The sequence below is a fragment of the Bos grunniens genome, chromosome 8 (genome assembly GCF_055505025.1).
Source record: "Bos grunniens cultivar Pamir isolate PY7600 chromosome 8, Bosgru_T2T1.0, whole genome shotgun sequence".
NCBI lineage: Eukaryota > Metazoa > Chordata > Mammalia > Artiodactyla > Bovidae > Bos > Bos grunniens.
Window position 1 is genome coordinate 96,371,547 of NC_141172.1, and position 25,854 is coordinate 96,397,400.

The 25,854-nt window shown below is 46.5% G+C and overlaps 3 long non-coding RNA genes across 11 annotated transcripts; 2 read left to right on the forward strand and 1 right to left on the reverse strand.

The window, feature by feature from the left end:
- Window positions 1-1,774: 1,774 nt before the first annotated feature.
- LOC147367739 (uncharacterized) lies at window positions 1,775-12,989 on the reverse strand. Of its 8 annotated transcripts, XR_015132053.1 has the most exons (7): window positions 12,747-12,936; window positions 6,602-6,680; window positions 6,276-6,400; window positions 6,038-6,164; window positions 4,770-4,828; window positions 4,003-4,169; window positions 1,775-2,226 (listed from the first exon to the last, which is right to left on the reverse strand). It is a non-coding gene; the product is annotated as an uncharacterized LOC147367739 (long non-coding RNA). The 8 variants fall into 8 exon arrangements; XR_015132055.1 differs by lacking the exon at window positions 6,602-6,680 and having other exon boundaries at window positions 1,775-2,656; window positions 12,747-12,937; XR_015132054.1 differs by lacking the exon at window positions 6,276-6,400 and having other exon boundaries at window positions 1,775-2,656; window positions 12,747-12,935.
- Window positions 12,959-15,464, forward strand: LOC147367740 (uncharacterized). 2 transcript variants are annotated; one of them, XR_015132059.1, is made up of 4 exons: window positions 12,959-13,784; window positions 14,021-14,165; window positions 14,755-14,996; window positions 15,260-15,464. It is a non-coding gene; the product is annotated as an uncharacterized LOC147367740 (long non-coding RNA). The 2 variants fall into 2 exon arrangements; XR_015132058.1 differs by lacking the exon at window positions 14,021-14,165 and having other exon boundaries at window positions 13,080-13,784.
- Window positions 15,465-17,223: 1,759 nt separating this feature from the next.
- Window positions 17,224-19,202, forward strand: LOC147367741 (uncharacterized). Its single transcript, XR_015132060.1, has 2 exons — window positions 17,224-17,361; window positions 18,285-19,202. It is a non-coding gene; the product is annotated as an uncharacterized LOC147367741 (long non-coding RNA).
- Window positions 19,203-25,854: the final 6,652 nt, after the last annotated feature.

Below are 25,854 nucleotides of genomic sequence, written 5' to 3' on the forward strand. Positions count from 1 at the left end.
TGATCTGTGCCCAACTCAAGTAATCCAACCTTCTCCTCATCACGGTGGTTCACTAATTGCTCAGAACCTTCATTTTCCTATCTGCAGAGAAGAGACCACACCTTGTTGCTCTTAGAATGGCCTCTGATAACAGCAGGAAAGAGAGAATGGGATGTGTTTGGCCCTTGGTAGGTCCTTGATAGATGGTCACTGAATTTCTACATCTACTGATCTTCTTCTTGCTGGGCCCTGCAAAAAGGGAAAGGAGTTGGCTTCTTCAAGTATACTGTGTAGTCACAGAAGAGATTTAGCTTCCAGTATGGGCTCTGGGGTCAAATAAATCTGGGTTTGAGTGCCAGGTCCTCTTCTTTGCCTTACAAGCTTAGACAGCTTTTTAGCCTTTCGATTCTTCATAAAATGGAGAATAGTATCTACTGTGAAAATGCAGTGAGATACGGCAGGTTGTGGACCAGAGGAGAGCCACAGAGTGTGAGATGCATGCTTCCTGGGGAAGGTGCTCTTTAGCTTCCTATGATGTTTGCATGCCTATGAGCACACCTGCCCACCACGCATGGGTATGTGCTAAGACGCTTCAGTTATGTCTGACTCTTTGTGACCCTATGGACTGTAGCCTGCCAGGCTCCTCTGTCCATGGGGTTCTCCAGGTAAGCATACTGGAGTGGGTTGCCATACCCTTCTCCAGGGGGTCTTCCCGACCCAGGGATTGAACCCACGTCTTTTACATCTCCTGCATTGGCAGGCAGGTTCTTTACCACTAGCACCACTTGGAAAGTCTGCTCATCCTAAAAATGCTCAGTAAGTATCTGCCACCTGATTGCCTGATGCATGAGGCAGGAGAACTTTAGTATCAACTTCTGAGAGGAGGCATGGTCCAAAGGGACCTCATGATTTCACCAGCAGCTCAGCTGGGTCAAGCTGGTGCTCATGTTCTCAAAGCCTTCATGTCAGAGGAGCAGGTGTCACCCTTGTTCAGTTCAGTTCAGTCGCTCAGTCGTGTCTGACTCTCTGCGACCCCATGAATCGCAGCATGCCAGGCCTCCCTGTCCATCACCAACTCCTGGAGTTCACTCAGACTCATGTCCATCAAGTCAGTGATGCCCATCCAGCCATCTCATCCTCTGTCATCCCCTTCTCCTCCTGCCCCCAATCCCTCCCAGCATCAGAGTCTTTTCCAATGAGTCAACTCTTCGCATGAGGTGGCCAAAGTACTAGAGTTTCAGCTTTAGCATCATTCCTTCCAAAGAACACCCAGGGCTGATCTCCTTTAGAATGGACTGGTCACCCTTGTAGATATCTTTTAATTTTTTAAGCATAATTCTTCTTGAGTCTTCTAGAAACAGAATCATTGCTCTGCAAAATGCTTCTCTGCAAGTGTTCAGAGGGCACTTTTAAAGTTTTACCCATTCACCCCCCTCAACACTCCCACCACAGCCAGAAAAAAAGCACCTTCCCCAGAACTCACACAATAGCTCATCATGGTTTGGTGGAAGCGATGTGAAGAGATGTCTGGTTTCTATTCATTATCCTAAAATCAGTTATTCAGTCTGGCCAGAGACAGAAATATAGTCACTGTCCTGGTTTAAACATAAGCAGTACAGGACTCTGGCTTATGGACCTGGTGAAGATGCTGGAAGATCCTGCCTAGCTTCTACAGCACACATGCAGAGCCCTTGGAAACAAAGGTTCCAGGTCATTAAAGAATTGAAAGCAACAGCAGTGATGATGATAATGATGTTAGTATCAATCGAATACAGACTACAGGAGAGGCACTGGGTTAAACACTTGCCATGGATAATTGTATTTAATCCTCATAACGTGTATACAATTAGAGAAAGGGCTTCTCTCTCCTCACAGTTTACTAACCGAGTGCACACTCAGCTGTCTGGTCCTTAGTCTTTAGGGAACCAATAAGCATCAGCATTTGAGGGCAAAACATTTTCTACTCCATAGCCTGCTGGCTGGAACTTTTTGAAATTTTAATCTGAGCACATCTCAGGCTTACTGTATATCTCCTTTTTCTGGCAAATTCCCGCTCATCCTTCAGATCTGGGCCAATGTGCTATCTCCTTGGGAGGTGCTCTCCAGTCTTCAAGGTCAGGTAAGGTCCTCCATAGCCTTCAGAACTCACTGAGCTCATTGCACTAAAGACTCAGAATGCAAATGTCTGCTCACTGCGAGCTTCTCCCCCTCACCGACTGGCTGCATCCCCAATGCTTGGCATTGTGTCTGGAACAAAGGAGGTTGATTCAGTCAAGATGCTTTGTGCTGCAAGTAATAGCAAATCCCAACGCAAACTCCAATGGGTGTAAACATCGAGGAAACGTATCATTTCCCAAAATCAGAAGTCCAGGCACACTGTGGAAACAGGTGTAGTAGGACCAATGGCTCAATGACATCAGGCTCAGCTCTGATTCTTTCCTCTGACCACTGTTCATATCAGCTCCACCTGAAAGCTGGTTCCCCTTGAGTCATGGCACGACTTTCAGTGCCACACACTTCATTGTTCGCATGTAGAAGGGACACCTCTTCCCGAGCATAGTCTATAAGTTTCTCGTAATCTGATTGAGTCAATGGAGCTTGGCTCACACATACAGTCCTGGAGCCCTGCCAGGTCATCACCATCATCTGATTGTCTTAGGTTAATCATGATTTCCATCTGGAGCAGGGGTGGGGTGGGGGGAAAATCTGGGCTCAGTTAGGAAGGAGGAAAAGGAAGCTAGATGTTGGCTCTGCAACCAGCAGTACCCCTTCCATGAAAAAGTGAAAGTTTTATATCTGATCTTTATAACCCCATGGACTGTAGCCCACCAGGCTACCCTATCAATGGGATTTTCCAGACAATAATACTGGAGTGGGTTGCTATTTCCTTCTCTAGGAGATCTTCCCAACCCAGGGATTGAACCCTGGTCTCCTGCATTACAGGTAGATTCTTTACCGTCTGAGCCACCAGGTGCTAAATAATAATTTGGTGGGTGATATAATAAAAATTAGGGCATGGCCTGATGCTCCTAGGAGTTTTTCCAATGCAGAACAAAGTCAGAGTGGCTGAGGCACTGGAATGTCCTTGGTTTGGGGAACCTTTTGCTGATCTAGGAACACCTGACTCCTGGCTCCTTTCCAGCCTGATGCTTCTACTCCTCAGCCATCCTCTTGCTCAGAGAGAATACTGGTGAACTTGTCCAGTTGCACAAAAGCATTAAGAGTTTAGCAGGCAGTAGCCACATCCCCCCATCGTAAGCCATTTCCTTAACTCTGGCAAGGTGCTTAGCAGACCTGCTGTTCTTATGACCCAACCTCTTCAGGCCTCATCAGTTTTCAAGAACCAGAAGTCTCTCTTTGGAGACAAAGAGTTACAGTCTTTCTTCCCCAGCCTGTGTACTATAGTCTACCCAATCCACTTCTCAGGAGAAGGTGGGGGCGGCTGGTAATAAGGGCCTTTGGGATCTGATGGGTCCCGACCCAGAATGGGATGACTGGATGATCACTTACCCTCTCTGAGCCCTTTTTCCCTTTCCTGTGTAATAGAGTCTTTATAAATAAAGCACCATCTCCCCTACCTTAAAGAATGAGCTTCTGCAAACTGCCAGAGTAGGAGAATTTGTTTGTTTTGGGGGCCATGCCATGTGGCAGGATGCATCTTATTCCCTGGCCAGGGATTGAACCCATGCCCCCTACACTGGGGACATGGAGTCCTAACCACTGGACTACCAGGGAAGTCCCCAGAGTAGCAAAATCTGGATTTGAGGAAATTAAGACATTATAGAGAATTGGGGGAAAGCAGGGGGCAACATCAGCAGTAAGCCTATAAAAGGTCTCATGAATATATATTTAAAAGTTTTCCTAAAATAGTTTTAAAGGACAAAATGGCATGATATTTAACACATATTAAAACACGAATAACAAGTGCTATCCAATTAACTTCTATTTACCATCCTTTGCTTATAAGAGCATTTTCAACATCTGCCCCCACACCCTCACCGCTCCTCCCCACCACCACCTTACGTTTACAGGAAATGCTGGACCGTCAGACTGTAAGTAAGCAGATTAAGAGGTGGTTGTTGGCTGGCTTGTTCTTGCTTTCAGGGCTCCATCCATATACTCATCGTCTTTCTGTTGGTTTGCTCGGGTACTGTTTTCCTCCCACTCCCCAGAGACCCAGGATCCAGGCACTGCTGAGAACAAACCCTATGCACCATCCGTCTACACTGGGCCTGCTCCTCCCCTAGGGCTCCCAGTCTCAGGGAAGCACAACCACTTCCCCAGCCACCCAAGGAGAAATCTGGGCACTGGCCCTGACTTCCCCCCTCACCCAAGCTCCTCGGGCCCCGTCCGTCCACAGCACAGCACCCCTGAGTCCATCAGCCTCTGACCACACTCATTCCAGGTGCTATAGCTTAGCTTTCATTACTTATCATTACTTACCACTGCAATCTATCTGGCTTCCCCCAGGCCAACCTAGCTATGCAAGGCAGCCAGTAACGAGACAGATTGGACTCTGCCACTCCCTTTCTTCCAGCCTCTCAGGACTCTCTAGTTCCACCCTCCCAGGCCCCGGCCCCATAGACAGCAGTCAATAAAGAACACCCTGCAGTCCCCTAATTATTCCTCACACTCTGTGGATGCCCCATGCTTTTCTACATGCGGATCCAATTGCTTGAAACATTTCCCTCTACCCCAACCCATCTAACCTGTCTTTGCCCTTAAATACTCAGCTCAGATGGAACCACCCTGCCTCAGTTTTATAAAATGAGCGTAATAATAGGGCCTACCTCATAGGTGGTTGGAAGGAATCAATGAGTTCACCCGTATAAAGCAGTAAGAATTGTGCCTGGCAGTTAGATAAACAGTAGTTACTATTATCCTCTCCATACTCCCAAGATGTATGGGCCATACTCCCAAGATGAGGTGCTTCCACACTGCCCCACACTTCCCTCATCACAACCCTCCCCATACAGGACTCAGGTGGAATCACTAGACTGCATTCCTCGAGAGCCTGTGACGCATGCTAAGTCACTTCAGTCATGTCCGACTCTCTGCGACCCTATGGGCTACAGCCCACAAGACTCCTCTATCCATGGAATTCTCCAGACATGAATACTGGAGTGGGTTGCCATGCCCTCCTCCAGGGGATCTTCCCCACCCAGGGACTGAACCCTTGACTCTTAGGTCTCCTGCATTGGCAGGTGGGTTCTTTACCACTAGAGGCTGGGAAGTCTGCTGGAGAGCCTACCCAGGTCATATTTATCTCTGTGCTCAGAGTAGGGCCGGGAGCACTGAAGGGCTACAGTGAATGCTAGTTAAATGAATAAAGATTCATGTCAAGAAGCCTTTTACCACCACCTGGAAGTCATCCCAGGTGAGTCACAGAAATTTCCTCTTCTGGGACTTCCCTGACCATCCAGTGGTTAGGACTCCACACTTCTGCTGCAAGGGGCATGGGTTTGATCCCTGGTTGGGGAACCAAGATCTCGCATCTCCCCAGGCTTCTGACAAAACATCCTGAGATGTCTGGGCTTCTGCCCCAGCACTCCCTGACCAGAGACAACCCCATCAACCCATGATATTAGTAGCACGACAGGGTGACTCCTTTGCTTAAGAAAAGAAGGAAAGGGGACTTCCCTGGTGGTCCAGTGGTCAAGAATCTGCCTTCCAATGCAAGAGACTCAGGTTTGATCCCTGGTTGGGGATCTAAGACCCATATGCCTTGGAGCAACTAAGCCCGCATGCTGCAACTAAGACCCAACGCAGCCAAATAAATATTTTTAAAAAATTAAAAAAGAAAAACCATGAAGAGGGAAATGACATAGTCATCACTGTCAACCTTGGCAAATAAACGCTGCTATTACACACTCCAGAACTCGAGCAGCGACACCTAATTAGGCACAGTTTCAATCAGCAGCACGATGCAGTTAGGTGGGAGCGCCAGGGTATGAGTGGCTCATTTGCACTCAGAAGAGATGAGGATGTTGATTTTCATGCAAACACTGTCTCTAAGATTCCCAATTAAACACACACATTAATGTGTTTAAGGCCTTACCTGGGCGAAATACTTTTTCCGAGAAAAGGAGCAGGGAAGTGTTATGGCTATGTTTCTGAGTGGCAGCAGCAGGTTTATTAGGACTTGTTTTCTGATTATAAAAGTAATATCTTTTCATTGTAAACACCTTGGAAAGTAAAGAGAACAATAAAGAAGAAAATAAAAATCTATAATAATCTTATCACACACTTGATCCTATCACCCATTTGATTCATTCTATCCACAGTCAGTAACTCACTCAGTAAATGCTTGCCTCTAGTCCCAGGGCTTTAAATGTTGTCTTTATGCACATGTTTCTCAAATTAATATTTCCAGCCTCCTCCTGTCCACCAAGCTCCAGACTAGGTGTCAAGGGATAAAGCCCTGTGGGTATTTAATAGCATCAGAAACTCAGTGTGGCCACAGTAAACCTGTTGCTTTCTACCCTCTCCTCGCAGAACTGTTTCCCCCTTGGATCTTTCCCAATAAACACCACTGTTAGTCACCCAGTTACTAAACCTAAAATTAGAAGACATCATGACCTAACATTCCCACACATTATCCATCAACAAGTCTTAACCTTACCTCCAAAAAAATCCCAGTTTCCCATACATCCTCCATCTTTACTGCCATACCCCAAGTGCAAGAAGCCAATATCTGTTGCCTGGAATTTTAAAAAATAATTTTATTTATTTTTGGCTGTGCTGGGTCTCCATTGCTGCGTGGGTTTTTCTCTAGTTGTGGCGTTTGTGGGCTTCTCGTTGCAGTGACCTCTCTTGTTATGGAGCACGGGCACTGGGACACATGAGCTCAGTACTTGCAGTTCCTGGGCTTTAGAGCTCAGGCTCAAAAGCTGTGGTGCAAGAGCTCAGTTGCTCTGTGGCATGTGGGATCTTCCTAGCCCAGGTATAGAACCTGTATCTCCTGCATTGGCAGATGGATTCTTTACCACTGAGCCACCAGGGAAGCCCTGTTGCCTGGAATTTCATAAGACCATTTCCTAACCCATTTCCTGGCTTTCTCTCTTCTTTGTACAGCAGTCAGAATGATAGCTGGCTATTTTCTTAAGCCAGATACCCAAAAGTAGAGTTGCAAAACACAAATAATTTAATGTCTTGATTATATGTATATGTATTCAAGTCGATTTCCAGAAATCATCTCCTAATAGCCCGTCCCAGCAGTATCTAAGCATCTAGTTCTGAGACAGCATCCCCAGTTGCACCACACACTTGGCCAAGAGCAACCCTGGATCTTTTCATCACTGGCTTACATTCCTATCTCTGCAATTGACAGAAGCAATGATTCCTTCTTTGATCTTTTCATATCTATATACCAGCACGAATTTTCAGTCTTTGGCACAAATTAATCAAAAATATAATTAACAATTTTCTTATAATTGAAGCTAGTATCTATCTCGAACCCCCATGTTGTCTAATGGTAGTGTTTAGTCACTAAAGTGTCTTGACTCTTGTGACCCCATGGACTGTAGCCTGCCAGGCTCCTCCATCCTTGGAATTTTCCAGGCAAGCATAGTGAACTTGCCATTCCTTTCTCCGGGGGATCTTCCCAACCCAGGGATCGAACCTGAGTCTCCTATACTGCAGGCAGATTCTTTACCAACTGAGCCACCAGGGAAGCCCCGAACTCAAACCTACTTAATTCTAAATATACTAAATCACTTAGGGGTTTTCTATGCTACCTCATACCAGACCACCTGACCTGCTTCTTGAGAAACCTATGTGCAGGTCAGGAAGCAACAGTTAGAACTGGACATGGAACAACAGACTGCTTCCAAATAGGAAAAAGGAGTACGTCAAGGCTGTATATTGTCACCCTGCTTATTTAACTTATATGCAGAATACATCATGAGAAACGCTGGGCTGGCAGAAGCACAAGCTGGAATCAAGATTGTCGGGAGAAATATCAATAACCTCAGATATGCAGATGACACCACCCTTATGGCAGAAAGTGAAGAGGAACTAAAAAGCCTCTTGATGAAAGTGAAAGAGGAGAGTGAAAAAGTTGGCTTAAAGCTCAATATTCAGAAAACGAAGATCATGGTATCTGGTCCCATCACTTCATGGGAAATAGATGGGGAAACAGTGGAAACAGTGAGAGACTTTATTTTTTGGGGCTCCAAAATCACTGCAGATGGTGATTGCAACCATGAAATTAAAAGACGCTTACTCCTTGGAAGGAAAGTTATGACCAACCTAGATAGCATATTCAAAAGGAGAGACGTTACTTTGCCAACAAAGGTCCATCTAGTCAAGGCTATGGTTTTTCCAGTGGTCATGTTTGGATGTGAGACTTAGATTGTGAAGAAAGCTGAGTGCCAAAGAATTGATGCTTTTGAACTGTGGTGTTGGAGAAGACTCTTGAGAGTCCCTTGGACTGCAAGGAGATCCAACCAGTCCATTCTGAAGGAGATCAGCCCTGGGATTTCTTTGGAAGGAATGATGCTAAAGCTGAAACTCCAGTACTTTGTCCACCTCATTCGAAGTGTTGACTCATTGGAAAAGACTCTGATGCTGGGAGGGATTTGGGGCAGGAGGAGAAGGGGATGACAGAAGATGAGATGGCTGGATGGCATCACCGACTCGATGGACGTGAGTCTGAGTGAACTCCAGGAGTTGGTGATGGACAGGGAGGCCTGGCGTGCTGTGATTCATGGAGTCGCAAAGAGTCGGACACGACTGAGCGACCGAACTGAACTGAACTGAATGCTACCTCTGAGATTTATCTAAGTTGATAGACATAGCATTATAGGAGGGACTTTATAGAATCATGGCCCCAGACAGAAAAGGGGGAGTGGGATATGGTTTACAACTGTCATCTGTCCTGGCTGGAATCTACTAAGAAGAACTTTGTGTTTTATAGTCTTTTTCAGCTGAGATGTCCCCTACCCACCAGAAACGCCAGATGTCAGTGGATCCAAGCAGCCCATGTCTGACCCTCAACAGAGGGTCAACCGTCACTGGGGCTCTTGGGGATGCAGGGAGCTTGCAGACAGTCCTCCATGGCCGTGGGGCCATGCTCAGTCCTGTGTCCTGCTGCCATTCCACTTCCACTTCAGTCCCTGCACTGCCTCTCTGGGCTTGTGTTCGGGGAGTTCTGACCAGGCCCTTACTGCAGGCTTTCCAAAACTATCCAAGCATTTGATCAGCTCCCGGCCTGGGATTAAGCTCAGAGAGGAGAGGATTAGCGTGGTAAACGTGCAGACACGCTGCAGCCCGGATCCCTTGTCAAGGAAGGACTTGCAGCCCAGCTGCAGGGAGTGAGCGAGTCAGCAGATGGCCTCCAGCTGTCAGCTCCTCTGAGATGCAAACAGCCACCTCTCTCAAGGTCATGCCCTTCCCAGAGCATCTTGTGCTGAAGACTAAGGTGGAGATATAAAGGTTCAGCCATTTCACGGACCCAGAGTCCATGGGTGAGCGATACTTGCTCCACGGCTCTTGTCAGGCTCGCATCCCAGTTTACTTCCCCCTTGGCCCAGTGCTGCTTTCTTATCTTTAATTTCTTCGATGCTAATTCTGTGTCAGCATTTTGCACTTCTAACTTCACCTGAGTTTGCTTGCAGAGAACCGATCCTGGAACATTGCTGAGCTGAGCCATGTTTAGGGGTCCCTCTCAGAAATACTCAGATTATTCTACCCCTCTCAGAAATACTCCTACTCTGCTGCTTCTCCTAGGACCCCTTGGTCTCCATACATGTAGCCTGTGAAAGCTCTATAGACTCTACACAACTAGACCATGAACTTTTAAAAATATTTTAACATTTATTTTTTATATATCATCACATAATCTCCCCAAATCTATTATAAATATCATAGCATATGGCTCTTGGCACAAGAAAAGCCAAGTTTTTGAAACTCAGAAACCTTTTCTATCAACCTGTTTTCTTTGCCAGGACTTTGAAAAGGCTCTTTGAAACTCAAGACTGAGAACTGATGCCTTTGTTCTCTTTGTATGACTGTAGCCTCCCTTCCTTGAGGCAGTGAGCTTAGACTGCCCTAGCTGCTGTCTGGAATGATAGAAAGTTCCCATGGTATATTAGAAATGTGGAGGTGGGTGTGCGTGGAATATGGAAAATACTTGAGCTAACTCAAAATCTTATGCTAGCTTATTTGCTAAATACCCATAGCCTTTTAAATGCCACTGAAAACAGTTGAAGCTGCAGTCTGTGCTGGTTCTGAAATCCAGACATGGGAGGTGAAGCTATTGAGCTGAGAGTTCCCTAAAATCATAATTGCGCTACTTAAAAGCTAAATGATGTTCTATTGAGGACTTGGAAATAACTTTTCTCCTCAAAAAAAAGATGTGAAGTCATCTGAAAAAGAGTAGCATATAAAAGAGTAGCACTCTCTTACAGCTCAGTAGATATATCCTTCAGAAGATGGACTTAGAAATGTTTAAGCTATATCAAAATAAAGAGTTCCAATAATTTTTTTTTTTTTTTAAAGAGACTCCCTGGTGATCCAGCGGCTAAGACTCTGCTTTCCCAATGCAGGAAGAACTAGATCCTGCATGCTGCAAATAAGACCCAGCACAGCCACATAAATAAATAAAAACAAACATTAAAAAAAGAAGAGAGTCCCAGAAGCTAATGCACACAGTCCTACTGGAAAGTCCTTACCTTTATGTAGGTTGAGGAAGGCAAAATGTTTATTCTGTTACAGTGGTGACTCACAGTGAGTCACAATCTGTTGAGTCCCTCCCTTAGAATCCAGACTGGTCCTCTGACACATATTAACCAACAGACTGCAGAGGAAGTGATGCTGTGTGGTTTGGGGGCATAAGGCTTAAGAAGACCTATCTACTTCCACCTTTATGCTCTTGGGAACTCCAAGCCCCCATGTTAGAAGACTGCCAACACTGCTGAAGAGTCTGTATCGAAAAACCATGGAGAGAGAGGGCCTGAAATTATGTGGAAAGGGAGGAGGCCCAGTCATCCCAGCATTCCCGCTGAGCTGATCCCTCACTGACCTGCCAACTGAAAAGGGCCACATGAGTGACCTCCAGTCAGGCCAGTAGAAGAACTGTCCTGCTGAGCCCAGTTCATTTTGAAGATGAATAAGAAACAACATATAACAACTTCTGTTCTAAGTTGCTAAGTTCTGTGGTTGTTATTGCCTATTCAATTCACCTTACTCCCTCTATGCTAATTCCTGGATTACCCAACAACTTTCCAACCTATCCCTGACCCTGAGCTCCTGCCCAGCCATGCCGCTCTGACTTCAGGGAAAGAAGGCACTAGTGCAAGACTGGTGAGAACCTTCTTCCTAGCTTGCAGAGGGCTGACTTCCCACTATGTCCTCGCAAGGCCTTTCCTCAGTGTGTGTGTGCAGAGAAAGCGCATGCTCTCTGATGTCGCTTCTCATAAGGACACTAATCCTATCGGATCAGGGGCCTGCCTTTACGATCTCGTCAATCATCTGCTTATAGGCCCTGTCTCCAGATACACTGACACTGGGGGCTCTGGCTTCTCCACATACAACTTTTGGGGAGACAGAAACACTCAGTCCATAACAATGGATAAAGATACAGATCAGTTAGAAAGCAACAGGGAAGGGAGTGGAGGAAGTGCCTGCCTAGTGGCTGTTTATTGTCTGTGACCTAGGATACAAGATCATCTGTTGATAATGAGTGGGACATGGAGATAGTGGAGACCAGAGGAAAAGCACAAAGCTTTAGAAAAGAGTAAAGGAAGGAGACAGGACAGTGGAAACCTTGGCATTGAAGATTGAAAGCCCTATTACAGGTGAAGGCATGGATGTGAAAAGAAGCTAACCCAGAGCATGGGGAAGCACTTTAATTTGGGAGCCATCAGGGGTTCAGGAACAGGAACACAGGGAAAAAAAGCAGTGAATTTATCCCAGGTAGGAGAAAAGGAAGGAGGGGAGAGGAGAGAAGGGGTGTGGGTAGGTATGTGGTTGTGGGTGTGTGAGTGTCTGGAGTTGGGGATGGAATGAGGGGGGTGAATGTTCATGGGCTCCAGGCTAGGTTAGGAAAGGAGCAAAAATGAGATGGAATCAGAAAACTTGGGATAAAAGTAAAGAGAGGGCTTAGGAGTATCTGAAAAATAGCCTCTCATTTCCCTAGGACTCATGAAGGTTAATGATTCTATTTGTGTCTAAACCTGCAAAGCTGGGTTTGGTAGCAGTTCGGTTACCTTTCAGGCTTGGTGTCTTTCTTTCCTAGAATGGACTGCCTAGCTCACACATTCATCTGCTGGATCATTTTTGTTACAGAGCCATAGAGATAATGGGAAATTTGTATGAAATTGTATTTATAAAGACAGGCTCCTCAAGAAAGAATAATTGAGAATTTCACTAACTGAAAAAGACACATTTCCTTAGAAGACAGAGATGATTACTTGAGGTATCTGTGATATGACTCTCATACGTCAGTGGTGGGAGAAATCTCCCAAATGGTCCCCAGTTGTGTCCATAGCCCTGGCATAGCGTTGGGGCCACCAGCTCAGCCCCTCCTAGCTATGTGACCTAGGTCATTTAAATCAACTTTCCTGAGCCTATTTCCTAACCTTGAAAATGACTTCCCTTCCAGGGCTGTGGTGTGGGCAGAATGAGACAACGGATATGAAATCCTGCAAGGGTTAGTCACTAATTACTTGGTGGAAGTAAGTGTCCTACCAGTCCAGATTACTTGAAGGCTGATGTTTTTAAAGAGCAGACTTCCCTGGAGGATGATCTGGGAGAGGCTTACTCACTGCTTTAAAGGAAGTTCCTTCAGGTCCCATTCAGGTTTACTGAGGAAAACTGAAGTATTGTGGAGTCCACGAAGCTTGCTGCCCATGTCGGAAGCAGCTCCTGGGCCAGGGGCCGTGGTTCTCAAGCTAACCATGCTTCACAGGCATCTAGAAGGCTGGTTAAACAAGATGGCCACATCCCTCCTCCAGAATTTCCACATATAGCAAGTTGCCAGGTGCTGCTGCTTTGGTTCAGGAGCCCACACTTTGAGAATCATCACTGATGAAAAATAACCACAGCCCTGATGCCAGGTGTGGCTCCCCACGTGGCCTCTCTTGTGGAGACACCAGCTCTGCTCCCTGCTAGCAGAGGAAGACAGTCTGCATTTCATAGATTAGTAAGGACCCTTTGCCCTTCTTTCCTAATCAGTGGTCAGAAGTGAAAGTCACTGGCTCTTAGTGATTCAACTTGAGAGCTGGCTTGGCCAGTGGTCCAGGGAAGAGGGTTTAACCACACACCTAAATGAATGGGTTTGATCAATAATTAAATGAGCTGTTTCTGGCATGATTGTGATGGTGAAGCCATGGTCACACCGCCCGGTGAAGGAGGCAGTTAGGAGCGGTTTTGCTTGTTCATGCTGGGTTCAAAAGGGCTTCAGGGAGTCAGAAACTGAGCCAGACAGAATAAAAATAATTTTTAAAGAAGGAAACCAGCCCTACTGAGAGGTAATGGTGAGAGACTATAAAGTGTTGCTAAGGGTGGGTTTCTAAACCTCCTTCTCATACTTGGGAGTTGCCAAACTTATAAATTTGAGTCCACCTCCCACAAAAGAGACTGAAACTGCCAGGCTCTTGCCTCCTGGCCCTTCCTGGCATTTACGGGACCTGACGGAGACTCTATCCTTGTGTGCACTAACTTCAGACTCCACTAGAAGTTAAAGACCCAAGAAACAGGCATCACCAAGAATCCACCTGCCAATAGGCAGGACAACAACACTGAGTTTCTAGAAGCATCTGGGGCAGCAGTCCAAGAAACCTCACAAGCATACAGGGTTTCAGGTACGTGAACCGTGGTACCCGATGCCTAGGGAAGGCTGCGCTGGTGCCTCCGCCAGGCCAGAGCTGTGCCTGCTGGCTGCAGCCTGGTGTCAGAGGGATGGCAGCGGGGTGGGGACTTCTTGTCTGTTTTTATAACTTTTGCTCCCAGTTAAGAACCCTGTGCAACTCAGAGTATGTTCCAAATAAACTCTTAAATCAAAAAAACTAACTTTGAGTTCTGCTTTTTCATTTTTTAGTCACTTTGAACAAATCTCTTAGCCTCTCCAAGCCATAAGTGCTTAAACTGAAAATGTTGTTTAGTGGATAAATCTTTTGCGACCCTGTGGACTGTAGCCCGCCAGGCTCCTTTGTCCATGGAATTTCCCTGGCAAGAATACTGGAGTAAGTTACCATTTCCTTCTCCAGGACATCTTCCTGACACAGGGATCAAACCTGAGTCTCCTGCATTGGCAGATAGATTCTTTACCACCAAGCCACCAGGGAAGCCCAAGCTGAAAACAGAGTAGAGTAATTTCTACATAAAGGAAGAAGGGGAGTAAAATGAAATAAATATGTGAAAATGCTTTGAAAAACATATCGTATTATAAAAATGTGAATTACTACATTTATATAAATACAGGCTAACACCCATGCTCTCTCGATGACAAAGGCTATATTTTGGCCCTTCCTCCAAATTAGTGAGCCTTTTTCTTCTCTGGGCTCATCAGTAACTCAAAGCATATCTGCTTAAAGCATTTTCACAATGAATTTTAATTAGCTGTTTACTAATCTATCCCATTGGACTATGAGTTCCTCAGAGGTAGAATAATTAGACCTTTTATTTTCCTCTGATGTCATTTGGTACATAGTAGGTTCATAGTCGTTGTCAGTTGCCTGAAAAAAAATTAAAATTTGCTGGGGCCTCCATGAGTATACCAGGAAGCTTACAGCTCAGATGTAACTCTCACTTTCTTCCTTTCTTCCTTTGAAGCACTTTTTGAATCGGAGGCAAAACACCCCAACGGACAAAGGGAGCAACTGGATGGAATACGCTCCTGGCGAAGCTCCTACAGGTACAAGTGATGGACACAGAGGAGGAAATGCGTCTTAATTGGTAGCGTGAAAAACATTTCCCAGGTGCTCCACTGGGTTGTAAGTGCCATCTGTCCTGCCACAGAGGATTAGAGGGAAGAACACCTCGCTCTGGGTTCTGGGGATGGTGCAGGCATCGAGGTGAGTGTTGATATTAACTTGTCTGTGCTCTGCCTGGATAATTGCAGGCGAGGGAATCTGTCTAGGGTTTCTTATCTTGAAATCAAATGGATGAGACAGCGGCAGGTTTTCCGTTCCCAGGTATTCAGCTGCATTTGCTACAGGGCATTCTGGGAAGAATTAGAATTCAACAATTTCTGGCCTATTCTGAAAGGTTCTGGGTCAATATGTGTGCTCAGTCGCTCAGTTGTGTCCAAATTTTTGTGACCCCCATGGCCTACCAGGCTCCTCGGTCCATGGGATTTCCCAGGCAAGAATACTGGAGTGGGTCGCCACTTCCTTCTCCAGGGGATCTTCCTGACCCAGGGATGGAACACGAGTCTCTTTCCTCTCCTGCGCCACCTGGGAAGCCCTCTTGGTCAATATACTCCGTGTTATTTGATGCCTGATCTTTCAAGGGAATGAGAAATAAAGTTTACTTCTTCATTCTGGCCCTGTCTTCTCTTAGACATCCTCTTTTACTTATTTATTAACTCCATAATTACTGAGTTAACATGAAGGGGCCAAGCTCTGTGTTGGGTCCTGGGGACACGAAGGAAGAGATGACATTTTTTTCTGAACTCAGGAAGTTCACTTTCTTGGATGGGAGGTGGGGAGGGCGTCAGACATGTAAACAAAATACAACACAATGTAATAAGCGGATATAATAGATATACAAAGAATCCTGGGGAGAGAAAGAGAGGGATATATATATGCATTCATACATGATATCCGATGGCATTATTAGCTAAAAGATTCCTGGAACTTTCAGCTACTTTGGCCAATAAATCTTTTTGTGTAAGCTAGTTTGCTCCCAATTTTAGGCATTTCCAATAATACAGGAATCACAGGAGGGCTGGGTGCACCAGAGAGTATGTTACATGCAATGCCGTGAAAGAACAAGGCCTGTCTTTGGAATGTTGAGTTAATTGATACAACTGCACTTTCATCATATGGTCCAGATGATTCTAAACATGCACAAGAACCCCTGCTTTAAAGAGTACCCATCTATTGGTATCTGACAAATCCCAATTTTGATCCTTCATTGAAGCAGATTTTTTCAAAAACTTTATACAGTTACTCATCACACTCACCCTATGGAAATAAGCTTAAGAAAATTTAATCCTATATCCTTGCCTTTCAATACCAATATGCTTCTTGAAAGGAAGACTAAACAATATATCTAAGTATTCTTTCTAAAATAAGGGAAAGGAATCTTTCTTTAAACAAATGATGGCACCTGGTTGGGATAATGTTTCTCCTTGGCACCCACAAAGGAAGAATCAATGGGTAAGGAATACATATACATCAATATTACTGCTTGGAATATTTTGGGGAGGGCAGCATTATATACATTGATGAATATTAAGATGTTAATGCCCTTTTGCCTAATTCATGTGTAAACCTGATGTCTTGTCCTGCATAGAGTAATCTTTATGAGACTTCCCTGGTGGTCCAGTGGTTAAGATTCTGCACTCCCAATGCAGGGGGTATGGATTTGATCCCTGGTTGGGGAACTAAGATCCTACATGTCAAATAATGCAGCCTAAAAATAAAATGTATTTTTTTTTAAAGTAAAACTCAATGAGGAACAGCAGTCCTATGTTCAGTAAAACAGTAATAAAAGAATGACATTCAATTACTACGTAACTTCTCTGTGTCCAGCTTTGTGTGGTTATATGCTTCTGTGGTAATTATAGTCATCCCATTTTAGAGATGAAAAGACTGAGGCCCCAGGGTATTTAAATAATTTGCCTGCAGCTAGTGGAAGTCAGGATGGGAATCCAGGTGTTACCTTTCCACTACACTCACCTCTCTGTCTCTCCAATTCCCTTACTAGTTGTTCCAAATCTACCCTTGCTTCTGGGCAAGTGAGTTTCTGGCTCTTTCAGTGTCTACAGTGGAAGGTGATCTTTCAGCAAAGAAGTCCGAAAGAAGAGAGGGAATAGCCGTTTGGAAGGTTGCCCCAGTAAGCCACATGGGACAAGGCTGAAAATACTAGAAGCATTTACTCCTGAGGGGAGAAAGGGCATGATGACTCTTCCCAAACATCCCAAGTCCCTCACTTGAGTACTTTAGAACAGTGGTCCCCAGCCTCTTTGGCACCAGGAACTGGTTTTGTGGAAGAATATTTTTCCACAGACCAGGGGGTGAGAGGTGGCTTCAGGATGATGCAAGTGCATTGCATTTATTGAGCACTGTGTTTCAGTTCCACCTCAGATCACCAGCATTAGATCCCGGAGGCTGGGGACCCCTGCTTTAGGAGGTTAACCTAGGACAGCGGTGGAGAGGTCAGTAAGAATCTTCTAAGACCAGTGATCAAGAGAATGGGCTGAACAGCAAGGAGGTAAGTGATCTAAGGAGTTCAGATCCAGGCGGCAGTTCGTGGGGAAGAGGAAGCGCTCTGGTCGCAGACAGACTGGGGTTGGTCCAATTCTGCCACATCTAAGCTCTGCAGTCTAGGACAGATGATTTACACTTCCTGTCTCCTTCCTCATTATATATTAATATCTTAATAATACCTATTCTGCAGGCTTGTGAGAATTAGAGGTTAATACATATTCAGAGCTGCCACAGAGCAAAGGAAATAATACTACGATAACGGTTGCCATAGATTGGACATCTCTCTTAGCTGTTTTAGATTCAAGAATCCAACAGCAAGCGTGGAGCCCTGAAATATATTACCTGTAGAGATCCCTCCGGGGTAAAGAGAGCTTTTGTAATCATCACTTCCCAAAATGTGGAGAGAGCGCAGCACTGGTGGGAGGACAGGGGAAGTATTCCACAGGAAGTTTTTTTCTTGCTGCGTGCTGTGTTGTGGGAGGGGTTGGAGAGGTTCCCCTATTATGTATATTTCATCTCCAATAAGCGATCAGTTTGCTCTGACGTAACCGCAGGGAGCCCGTTATTTACCCTCGATCCCTGTAAAATTCTCACTACTGAGTTTACAGTTGATTGATTGTTCATTCCACATACTATAATTGCTTCATTAGAGGCTTCAGATGGTTCATTGTGTTGGCAACTTCCTGTAAAACTGTCTGCACAATCAGGGCCAGACACATGCCACTTGAGTCATCAGGAACTGAAGCATTTGTTTGTTTGTTTGTGTGTATGTGTGTGTGTTTGCAAAAGGCAGCATATTACAGGGGGTTTACTCCTGAGGCCGGGTACTATCCTGCCAGCTGGGGGGGTCAGCACAGGGGCAAACAGATCTCCGTGATCTCAATCACTGCACGGCCAAAATTACCATCCTTTTATTTATTTTGACAGTACCACATGGCATCTGGGACCTTACTTCCCTGGCCAGGGATGGAACCCGTGTCCCCTGCATTGGAAGTGTGGAGTCTTATCCACTAAACCACTAGGGAAGTACCAGCATCCATTTGTTAATGACTCCCTGATTTATAGCTCCAGCCCCATGTGTCTCGGGAACTTCGGAACGAGATAGCCAAACACCCTTGCTTGGATTGCTCCATGGGCATCTCCAACCAACGTCCCTGATACTAAATTTCCAATCCCCACTGCATCCACACCCCCAACCCTGTCCTCTCCTATCCCCATCTCAGTAGACACCACCATCCATGCAGCCACAGAGTCTCTGGTCATCGTCCATGTGGCCTCCAATTCCCTCATGCTTACACCCAATCACCAAGCTCGATCAATTCCTCCTTCTGCTCCTTTTTTTTTTTTTGGTCAGTGGGGCGCGCCTTCATTTCTATGGTCACTTCTTGGTCTAAACTTCCATTATTTCTTCCATGGATACAGCAACAGCCTCTTCTATTTGAGCTCCCTCCAGCCCACAGGAGCAGAGCCATCTATTAAAAACTCAAGCCTGATACCACCACCGCCATATTGAAAACCAGGAGGCTTCCCTGGTGGCTCAGTGGCAAAGAAACTGACTGCCAATGCAGGAGACACAGGTACGATCGCTGGTCCCAGAAGATCCCACATGCCCAGGAGCATCTAAGCCCGTGAGCCACAACTGTTTGGACCTGTGCCCTAGAGCCTGGGAGCCACAACTGCTGAAGCCCTAGGCCCTAGAGCCTGTGCTCTGCAACAAGAGACGCCCCCGCAGTGAGAAGCCCTCACCCTGCAAGTAGAGAGTAACCTCTGCTCACCACAGCTAGAGAAAAAGCCCAAGCAGTGACAAAGAACCCCGCTCAGTCCAAAATAAATAAATAAAACTTTTCAGTGTCCTCAGGGGAAAATTCTTAACTGACTATGTTACACCTGGTTATACCTTTTTCTTAGCACCTTATATTCCTTGCTCGTCTTCTTTTTCAAACAAAATTCCTTATTCTTCAGAACCCTCCTTACTCCCTGATGTCAGGAGCTATTGTCTTTCTTGTTCACCACTGATTAACCCCCTGATTATTAGGCTGCCAACAACAGAGAGACAGACATGACTAGCAACTGAACAACAACCACAACCTCAGAGAAGGAGCTGAGGAACTATCCACTGACCTGAGACGTGAAAGAACAAGAAGGTGTTTCTGTTAGCTGGCTTTTCGCCCCTTTCCCCTTTCACCCCTTGAGGGGTGGAGAGAGGAACACTTCAAAAACCAAATGGCAAAACTTAACAAATCCAATCACCCTGAGGATGGGATGTAAGGCCCCTCACAATTGTGCTTCTGCAGCCTCAGCTCCCCCAATCCTACACTCTTCTCCCACATTCACCACTGTGCTCAGTGCCAGGAATTTTCTTTGCTCCCCAAACACCCCATCTCGTTCAAGACTACCACTGCTTTTCATATTATATTCCTCTGCCAAGAAAGTCTCTTCTCTCCTTCCTTTCCTGGGGAAATCTGATTCCCCCTTGAGAAGTCATAAGGTCAACAGCCATATCTCCAGCTCCCCAGATAAAGATAGCTGCTCCTCTCTTGTTCTAGTCTGCTTGGGCTGCCATAAAATAATGCAAGAGACTGGGAGGCCTGAGCAGTGCATAGTTAATTCGTACAGTTTGGGGGGCTGGGAAGTCAAAGTTCAAGGTGCCTGCATAGTCGGGCTCTGGTGAGAACACTCTCCCTGGCTTCTTGCCTTTTTGCTTTATCCAAACACGGTGAGGAGAGAGCAAGCTCTCTGGGGTCTCTTCTTCTAAGGGAGCTAATCCCATCATGAGGGCCCCACCCCTACCCTACCTGCACATTTTACTATGTAATCATTACAATGGCTATGAATATCTAGCACTTGCTATAGACTTCATATTCTTTATTTCATTTAATTCTCACACTATACCAAGAGGGTGGTACTTTTGTCCCCATTTTAGGAATGAAAAAAAAAAAAAGTTTCCAAGTGCCCAAAACTATACAACCACCAAGGTGACCTCAAGCCTGGAACTGGGGCTGCTGACCCCGCAGCTAGGATTTAACCACTCTCCCATTCTGCCTAGACCACCACTTGGTGAATGTTTCTGTATAGGGACAGATAGACAATATTTTGAACTTCCTGGGCCATACATTCTCTGCCATAACTATTTAGCCCTGACCCTGTATGCAAAAGCAAGCAGCCACAGACAGTACGTACATGAATAGATATAACCTGACTTATGGACTCCAGAATCTGAATTTCATATAGTTTTCAACGTGTCACAAAATGTTCTCCTCTTGATTTTTCTTTCCAACCACTTAAAAATGTAAAAACCATTCCCAGCTCACAGGCTACACAAAAACACCTCATTTGCTGATCCCTGGCCTAGACAACGGCAACTTCAATAGTAAATATCTGTTTGAGATATTTCACTTCTCCAACACCTCCTGTCCCATAATTGTCATTCCATGTCTCCAATAGCCTTCTTAACATTTCCCACCACAGGGTCTTCTAACCCGTTATTCCCTTGGCCTGGAACGTGTGTCCTCCATAGAGCAACAGGGCTTCTTCCTCAGGTCCCTTCCCAAACGAGGCTTTGTCAGCGAGGTCATCTCTGGCTGTCACAGCTGCAAAGCTGTCACAGCCCTCATCACTCCGTTCCTCCTCCATCCTGCTTTATCTTTCTTCTTAGCACTCATGACCCTCTATCCAACCACACACCTTCCCCACTTATCCTGTTTATTATCTTACCTCCATTAGAATGTGAGCTACAAGCAGGCAGGGCCTTCTGTTCTGCTCACAAATGGAAAACCAGAACCTAGAAGGATATGTAGCCTAGTGTTCTTGCCTGGAGAATCCCAGGGACGGGGGAGCCTGGTGGGCTGCCGTCTATGGGGTCGCACAGAGTTGGACACGACTGAAGCAACTTAGCAGCAGTAGCAGCAAGAGCTAAATAAATATTTTATCAATCTATTCATGCACCTATTGCACCTATCTATTCACGTTCATTCATTCAGTCATCCATGAACATCTAGCACAGAGGAGAGTCTCAAAAATAAAAGCCTAGGGACTTCCTCGGTGGCCCAGTGGTTAAGACCCTGTGCCTCCAATGCAGGGGCCACAGTTTGATCCCTGTTCGGGGAATTAAGGTCCCATACGACCCGTGGCAGAGCCAAAAAAAAAAAAGCTTGAACAAATAGAGAAGGTATGTATCCAGTTTCTCCTGAGATCTTCCATGTTAGGGTTTGTGGAAAAATCTCGTTTTCCCATGGAGTTTGCACAGGATGAACACAGGCCCTTGCTTTTCCCTCTGGCCTCCCTGTGAGGTCCTGATCTGTGCTGAGATTTCTTTGAGGCGTGAACTCCTGACCCTGTTCCTTCTGGAATGCCGAGCTGGAGGCTCTTGGGGAGGAGGCAGGACGTGACTGGGGCCTGGGCATCAGCCCCAGACGGGAGCAGCAGATGGAGCCCGGGACAGCTCGGTAAGGGAGGCACAGAATCCTGGCAGAGGAGGGGCAAGGTGAGTGCCAGGGCTCCTGGGTGGGCTGGCAGAGGAGGACGGGCTTCTTGTTAAGTTAATTGAGGTAATTTTTGCTGCCACCTCTTGGATAGTGACAAAATTCTCCTTCTTCCAGTGACTGATCGCATCTCTGACTCCTGCCTCGTTCCATTGTACGGAGATAGTGGTCTAAATTTAGCTCCATTTATTTAGCTATTTCTTAAAACTTTGTCACTTAAAAAATAATTATAGGATTTCTCTGACAGACTCTGTAATACATGGAGTGCACCAAATTACAGGTATAATTTGGAGATCCAACTGGGATCGCCAAATAAAACTGATAGCTGTGGCCTAATTCCAGAGTCATCCATGTAGCCACTGGAGAGACTGTGTTCCTTAGACTCCTCTGTTTAAACTGCGCATTAAGCTGAGAGGGTGAAGGAATGAAAAGAAATGAAAAGAAGTGGTCTCTAGCCCCAGGTATGGATCTGGGGAAAGTTCAGTCTTCCTTCTGCTTGGCAGAGCTAAGAAGACCACCCAGGCTTCCAGAAAGTCAGACACGCTCCCCACAAGTGCAGAGGAAGCCAGGCTGAGGCCCTGCTCTGTCTACCCACCCAGAGAAGAGCCTGACATAGGTGACCTTGGGAGAGGGCTTTTATTCTTCTCTTAAAAAAAATAAAAAATAAGAAAATTCTTTCGGGTTTTCTGTGATTGTAAACTGCAGAATCCAAAGTCAGTCTCCCAAGGGAAAAATGGTGCCCAGGAGGAAAAGAATGGGTCCCTTTGGGGAGTGAAGACCCCACTCAGTGGAGTCTTGGTGGACATAAAAGCCAGGGGAGATGAGTAAATCTGTTTTCGATTCATTCCACAAATGGTACGTCGTTCCCAGTTTGGTAACGTCCCTGGCAACCTGCGGCAAAAACTGGAACAAGGGTGATCTATTCAGCCTAAAACCTTACAGAGGACCCCGGGAGAGGCAAAGAGGGCCCAGGGAGTAGCGTTTGAGTAGTGGTTGAGCCTAGAGGATGGCGCTGCCCTGCTGGTGAGCGGTGGTGTCTGCGGATTTTAATCACACTCTCCACAGGCGGTTCATTTTGGCTTCCCAGGGTGCAGTAAAGGGCTCTCTGATCATATATCTTTCCCTGGGGTGCTGGATGGAGGCTAGGGTCCAGGGCTTTAACTAGCCCTTCCAAGGTTCACCCTGGCACACCTGTGGGCTCAGAGCGCCTTCAGCCCTACGACCCAGCTGGTCTGCTTGGAAGGGATTGCCTTGGCTCTTCACTCCAAGCTCTGTGTTTGTCAGAGTCACTGACTCAAGCCTAGACCAAGGTAAGTGACTTGTCTCAGACCACAGAGCAAAGCTGAGGCCATGTTGTGAAAAGGAACCGGGTCTCTGTGTCTCAGTCCAAGGCTACCATGTGTCAAGCAACTCCTGGGCCAGTGAGAAGAGCGCTGGCTTTGGAGCCAGACGTTCTTAGACCGGAATCCAGACCCTGCCACAGAGGCACGGGTAGGTCTCTCAATGCCGCTCTTTGCCCATCTGTGAAGAGGGGATGCTCATCTCTGCCGGGCCTCCTGCCCTGTGCAGTTAGCAGAATCAAATGCTCCAACCCCAGGGAAAGTGTGCTGTAAACGGCAAAGTGCAGGTGAATACTGCTCACTTTCACAGTTTCTCATCCGTGATTCTCATCCCACAGGGGCCCATCCAGCACCCAACAGGACAGCGTGTATGGACAGGAATGGTGCCCGGGGAGGGTGGAGGCCCACATGCCTCTTTAAAAAAAATTTTTTTTTTAATTTATTAAAAAAATGTTTGACATGTACACACTGCTGGATTTATTTACTTACGGCTGTGCTGGCTCTTTGTCGTTGCACATGGGCTTTCTCTACTTGTAGTGTCCAGGGCTTCTCATTGCAGGGGCTTCTTTTGTTGCGGAGCATGGGCTCTAGGCACAGGGGTTTAATAGTTGGGGCACACAGGCTTAGTTGCTCCAAGGCATGTGGAATTTTCCCAGACCAGGGATCAAACCCATGGCCCCTGTGCTGGCAGGTGGATTCTTATCCACTGCATCACCAGTGTGTGCGAAGTTGCTTCAGTCATGTCTGACTCTTTGCGACCCCACCGACTGTAGCCTGCCAGGCTCTTCTGTCTGCAGGATTCTCCAGGCAAGAATACTGGAGTGGGTTGCCATGCCCTCCTCCAGGGGACCTTCCTGGCCCAGGGATCGAACCCATGTCTCTTATGTCTCCTGCACTGGCAGGCAGGTTCTTTACCATTAGCGCCAGGGAAGTAAGCCCCCAAATGCCTCCTGATCATGTCCACCTGACTGTGCCACCTCAAATATGGCAGCAGGTCCATAACAGGACACAGCATCTTCATCTTTGGGAAGGATCATTCATGGGTCACTGAAGGCGTGAACCTGGTGGTGTGTAGGGTGGGGCTACATTCCCCAACTCCTCCTGGGTCCTGTTCTTTCCAAGCTGTAGAGATTCTAGCTTCTAAATCTCCAAGAAGCACCCAGCTCTCCCTCTGCTTGGCCATGTCCCAGTTCTTCCTCCCTTTAGGGCTCTGTTATGTTGCTGCGGTATCTTCCTGACCAGGTTCTCATCCACCCAACTCACCCTCCGCCCAGAGCCATTCAATTAGGCCATGCCACTTCCCTACTAAAAACCCATTAAGTATTTCCCTCTGATCTTCAGCACCCAAATCCCAGCCTTTTATCTCCCTCCCAGAGCACTTCTTGAGGGGCCAGACTTCACTTTCCAGCCCCCTTTCCTGCAGCTGCCCACCCAGCAGCCCTATCATGCTCCAGGCACTTAAGTCTGCGCTCAGTTCTGGGAAACCTTCTGGATGTTCTCATGTCTTTGCACTGCTCTTCCCTCTGGCAGGGAGACTATCCCCTCTACATTTATCCTTTAAGTCTCCCTTGAGAGGCACTTCCCCCAGAAGCCAACTGGCTTCAGGGAGGTGCCCCCCTCCCCTGCCATGGCAGCTCATGCCCGCCTCTTTCCCAGCTCACCAATCCTGGACCATTACTGCCTGGTTTCCTCTCCTACCAGAATACAAGCAGCATCTCGTCTCCTTCAACTTCTGCTCTCCAGGGCCCAGAACAGGGCCTGTGGTCCTTAATCAGTGTCTGTGGACTGATATGGTAAAAGTAATACACACACCAAACATTTCCTGAGGACTTAGCCAGTCAGGCACCATGCTTAGTGTGCACATTATATCATTTAACCCATACAACAACCCTAGGTGGTAACTAATTCATATTCCCATTTTACAGGTAAGGAAACTGAGGCATGGGAATGTGAAGGGTCAAATGTTTCATCAGTGGAGAATAGAGCCCACAGCTAATTCATGAATGAAGCGATGAATGAGGAAACTGAATGCCGGAGGCAGAGTGACTCAAGCCTCTGCCCAGAATTATAATGGGAGTACATTCCAGTGGCAACAGGGACCATGTGATTCTGAGTAAAAGTTGCAGGAAATGAACTCTGAATTCACCACGGGAACTGGAAGACCACCAGGGCTCATTACAAGTAAAGAATCTGCCTGTAATATAGGAGATCCATGTTTAATCCCTGGGTCAGAAAGATCCCCTGGAGGAGGAAATGGCAACTCATTCCAGTATTTCTGCCTGGAGAATTCCATGGACAGAGGAGCCTGGTGGGCTACGGTCCATGGGGTTGCAGAGTCAAACACAACTAACACTTTGATTTCACAACTCTTTGAAACTAACCAGCCATCCCACAATTCTGGAGGCCTGAAGTCACCATATTCCTAACGAAAAAGAGGGGAGAGAGGTTTTCCTCATTTGTTTTCCTTTCCACCTGCCCCGTTCCATCCTCTTCAGCCCCGCCTCACCCCCCACCCCTAGTCCACTGAGCGATTCCCAGCAGCACGAGCCTCCCCGGCAGCCGGAAGAACCACAAACCCCACCCCTCCCTTCAATTACTGCCCCCTCCCCCACCTCGCCGATCCCAGGCTATGCCAAGCACACATGAGGGCAGAAAATGCTTTGAAATCTGTATGCG